Source organism: Gracilinanus agilis, chromosome 2, assembly GCF_016433145.1.
Source record: "Gracilinanus agilis isolate LMUSP501 chromosome 2, AgileGrace, whole genome shotgun sequence".
Classification (NCBI taxonomy): Eukaryota; Metazoa; Chordata; class Mammalia; order Didelphimorphia; family Didelphidae; genus Gracilinanus; species Gracilinanus agilis.
In genome coordinates, this window is record NC_058131.1 from 225,818,883 (window position 1) to 225,824,082 (window position 5,200).

Sequence of the window (5,200 nt, forward strand, 5' to 3'; positions counted from 1 at the left end):
CATTTAAAGAGCTCAAGAGTTCAAACCAATCAAAAAGCTTAAAGCCTTATCTGCCTGGCTTAGAGTTAACAGTGGGAAAATACTAGCTTTCTCTTTTGTCTATATGTTTCTATGGAGAGTAGGACCACTAATCTTAAATGACTCTATATTGGTGGCCTATTATCATAAAACTATGATATCAAATAATAATTATGACATTGAACAGCAATCAAAACACCAAAAATATAAACTTTACAGTCTTCACATGTATATATACAAACAAAGGCAAAAAAGCACAGATTCTGTCCTCAAGGAACTTTCCTTCTAATGAGGGAAACACATTCAGACAACTCTGTACATACATACAAATATATGTCATTCCAAGAGTGGGAAAACTCTTTCAGAAAAAAATTCTTTGTGTCTTTTTAGACTACTGAGACAAGCAGGACAGGCAAGAAACTGAGCAAACACAGTATCTTGATAAAGAGCCAAGTCAAGTGATTTGAGAATTGTCAGGTTACTGCTTATGCCTCTACCAATTATGTACTCCTAGGAAGGGTATATAGGTTGTTTTAAAAGAGAACAATTTCTACCCTTCCTACTTCTAGCTGAGTAAGTCAAGGATTTGTGGAATAGGAGAAAGAACACTTGGAAGTATAGTTTTCCAGATCTGGTATTAACTAGCTATGTGACCTTAAACAACTAATTGGAGCTCTCTGGAGCCCCTTTGTAAACAAGTCTGGTTGGCTTAGATGGCCTCTAAAGTCTCTTCTAGTTTCCAATTTAACTGTGACCTTTATGTAATGTAACTCTTTGTGATCAAAAGAGCATTGGATTTAGAATTAGAAGGTCTGCATTCTAATCCTGACTCTGCAGTTTACTAGATGTGTGATTCTAGGCAAGTCACTTCTGAACATCACTTTCCTCACCTGTAAAATAGGGAAGATAACATTTACCTCTCCAAAGGATGTTGTAAAGAAAACACTGTAAACTATTAAGCAGTATGTAAAACAAGGGAGCTGGACTGGATGAAATCTGGAGTTCCTTCTAATTTCCACTTTTACTATGATCTTCCTTTCTATAATATAAATATTTAAGTTAATGGTAATATAAAAAAATGCAGGCAAAACAACCCTTTTGTACATGCTCAAAGATGATGATTGGGCCAACATATTCCAACACTACATCCAACAGATGAAGAGCTAACAATTGCAGGAATGACTTTTATAATCTTTGATCTTGGTGGACATGAGCAAGCATCCTGTGTTTGGAAAAACTATTTGCCAGCAATTAATGGGATTGTCTTTCTGGTGGACTATGCAGATCAACCTCACCTCCTAGAATCCAAAGTGGAACTCAATGCACTATTAGATAGATGAAAAAATATCTAATGTGCCAATTCTTGTTTTGGGCAATAAAATCAAGAAATCAGATGCAATCAGCGAGGAAAGACTCCGTGAAATATTTGGGCTTTATGGACAGACCACAGGAAAGGGAAATGTGCCCCTGAGGGAACTGAATGCCTGCCCCATGGAGGTGTTCATGTGCAGTGTGCTCAAGAGACAAGGCTATGGCGAGTGTTTCCAGTGACTCTTCCAGGACATTGACTGATGTGGGGGCAGTGAAAATGAAAGCCCTTTACTTCTCTGGAAAAAAAGTAATCAGTAGTTAGTTTAAAGAATTAATGGAGAAAATGAATTGTAGAAAGCAGAAAGCTTTGAAATAATAGAATGGATAGAAGATTCATTTTGGAGAGGAGGGTTGAAACCACCCACTGAGAAAGCAGAGAAGATGAATGAAATGTTGATGTTTTTTGTGTGGGTTTATTTTGTACCCTGAAACTTTGGTAAAGTTGTTCATTATTTCTACTAGCCTTTTAATTGATTTTCTAGGATTCTGTAATATACCATCATATCATCTGCAAAGAGACATAGTTTAGTCTTTTTACCGCCTATTTTAATACCTTCAATTTCTTTTTCTTCTATGATTGGTACTGCTAGTATTTATTTATTTTTTAAAAAACACTTATCTTCCGTCTTGGAGTCAATACTGTGTATTGGCTCCAAGGCAGAAGAGTGGTAAGGGTAGGCAATGAGGGTCAAGTGACTTGCCCAGGGTCACACAGCTGGGAAGTGTCTGAGGCCAGATTTGAATCTAGGACCTCCCGTCTCTAGGCCTTGTTCTCAATTCACTGAGCTACCCAGTTGCCCCCACTGCTAGTGTTTCTAGTACAATGTTAAATAATAGAGGTGATAATGGGCATCCTTGCTTCACTCCTGATCTTATTGGGAAGGTTTCTAACTTGTCCCTATTGAAGATGATACTTGCTGATTGTTTTTAATACATACTATTTATTATTTTGAGGAATGGCCTTTCTATTCCTTTCTAGTGTTTAAATAGGAATGGGTGTTTTATTTTGTCAGAGGCCTTTTCTGCATCTATTGAAATAATCATGTGATTTCTGTTGGTTTGATTATTGATATGGTCAGTTATGTAGATGGTTTTCCTAATATTAAACCATCCTTGCATTCCTGATATAAATCCCACCTGATCATAATGTATAACTCTCATGATCACTTGCTGGAGTCTTTTTGCTAGTATTTTATTTAAGATTTTTGCATCTATGTTCATTAAGGAGATTGGTCTGCAGTTTTCTCTCTCTGTTTTGATTTGCCTGGCTTTGGGATCAGTACCATATTTTGTAGTGCAAAAGGGTGCATATTAACCCTGCAAAGCCTTATTGCAGAGTTTCTGACAGTTGAAAAGGGTTTAGAATCCTGAGGTTAGACAGTTGACCCTGGGGACTCAATGAGAGTAGAAGGGTCAACTGAGCTCTATCTTTGGACTGAAACCTGGCCTATATTCTGCAGCTTTTCTCTTAAAATTTGTTAGCTTAACTATTTCCTTTGGATCTCCCTAACCTCCCTTATTCCCAATCATCATTTTCCTTTCCTAAATTTCTTGGGGTTTTTGAAAGGTGGGTGGATCTGGGTGTTAGCTTTCAAACTTGGTAGATTTAGTTTCCCCGTAATCTAATAGGGCTTACCCTTGTTACAAATTATCTCTTGAATCATTGTATCCAACTTTCCTAACCCTATAGGCTACAAAAAAACCTCTCAGGGCTGAGTTAGGCAGGTCCTTTCTCAGTCTCACATTCCTGTCTCCCTCCCCCACCTGAAGCTTTCTCTAGGTGGCTGTTAGAGTTACCTTGTATCCCTCCATCCCTTCCATTCAACCCTAAAACTCAACAAACCCTATTTGTCACTTAATCAAACCTTTGAGTACTTCATTAGTTGATTGATAAGAGAGGGAGAAGGGGAGAAAGGAATAATATTGTCTCTGGGTCCTGAAGGGAATTGGAGGTGTCCATTTTGGAGGAAGTGCAATCTCAATACTTCCTCTTAACTCTTCCTTTGTGAACCTGAGAAACTGACTAAAAAGCCCTCTAGTCAGTTTCAAGCCATTCTTGGCTGGCCCTAACCTTTGTAGAAGTGCCCTTCCTACTTGAAGGGCTCAGTCTGTTTCCCTTTAGTGTCTCTGTCTCAAACCTGAGTCCCAGTCTGTGTCCCCCAGACTGCAGCTGCCTGCCCATAATACCCCATCCTCTCCCTTGCAATTTTTTATACCTCCATGTTTATATTCCCTAAACGCAGTCATTCCCTTACTTCTCATACCACTTCATTCTACCACCTTCACCATTGTACCCTTGTTATCCATTTTACTGCCTTAGGGATCTACAAACCCCTATCCACATTGCCTTATCCCAATCCAAGCTACCTTTAGTCCCTTACCTGTCTTATCCCCTATTATAACCTTACCTTGCCTTAATTTCCCTATTACCACTAGCCTATTCCCTTATTACAACCAGTTTATTACCATACTAAGCTTAATCCCCTTATAACAATTTGTGTCATAAAAAGAATTTGGTAAGACTCCTTCTTTGCTTATTTTGTCAAAAAATTTGTATAGTATAGGGATCAGTTCCTTAAATGCTTGATAGAATTCACTTGTGAATACATCTGGCCCTGGGGATTTTTTCTTAGGGAGTTCTTTGATGGCTTGTTCGATTTCTTTTTCTGATATTGGATTATTTAAGTATTCTATTTCTTCTTTTCTTAATCTAGACAATTTATATTTTTGTAAATATTCACCCATTTCTCCTTGATTATAATTTTTATCCCCATATTATTGGCAAAATAGTTCTTAATAATTACCTTAATTTCCTCTTTATTAGAGGTGAAATCACCCTTTTCATCTTTGATACTGTTAATTTGATTCTCTTCTTTTTTTAATTAGATTAACCAGTACTTTATTCTATTTGTTTTTCAAAGTACCAGCTTCTAGTCTTATTTATTAGTTCAATAGTTCTTTTGCTTTGAATTTGATTAATTTCTCCTATAATTTTAGGGTTTCCAATTTAGTTTTTATCTGGGGAATTTTAATTTGTTCTTTTACTAATTTTTTAAGTTGCAAGCCAAATTCATTGACCTCCTCTCTCTCCATTTCATTGATATAGACACTCAATAATATAAAATTTCCCCTGAGCACTGCTTTGGCTATATCTCATAGATTTTGATATGTTGCCACCTCATTGTCATTTTCTTTAATGAAGTCCATAACTGTTTCTATGATTTCTTTTTTGACCCTCCAGTTTTTTTTTTTATTTTAAACCCTTAACTTCTGTGTATTGACTTATAGGTGGAAGAGTGGTAAGGGTAGGCAATGGGGGTCAAGTGACTTGCCCAGGGTCACACAGCTGGGAAGTGTCTGAGGCCGGATTTGAACCTAGGACCTCCCCTCTCTAGGCCTGGCTCTCAATCCACTGAGCTACCCAGCTGCCCCCATTGACCCTCCAGTTTTGAAGAATTAGATTATTTAGTTTCCAATTAATTTTGAATTTGCCTTTCCTTAGACTCTTGTTAATTATTTCACTGCATTATGATCTGAAAAAGTTGCATTTATTATTTCTGCTTTTCTGCATTTGTTTGCAATATTTCTATGCCCTACTACATGACTGATCTTTGTAAATGTACTGTGTACTGCTGAGAGGAAGGTGTATACCTTTTAATCCCTGTTCAGTTTTTTCCAGATATCTATTAACTAATTTTTTTAGCATTTCATTCACTTCCCTTACTTTTTTCTTATTTATTTTTGGCTCAATTTATCTAGTTCTGAAAGGGGAAAGTTGAGATCCCCAACTAGTATGGTCTTACTATCTATT

General features: G+C 37.0%; 1 pseudogene; it reads left to right on the forward strand.

Moving 5' to 3' along the window:
- The first annotated feature begins 1,095 nt into the window (after positions 1–1,095).
- Positions 1,096–1,590, forward strand: LOC123233502 (annotated as a pseudogene).
- The last annotated feature ends 3,610 nt before the right edge of the window (positions 1,591–5,200 follow it).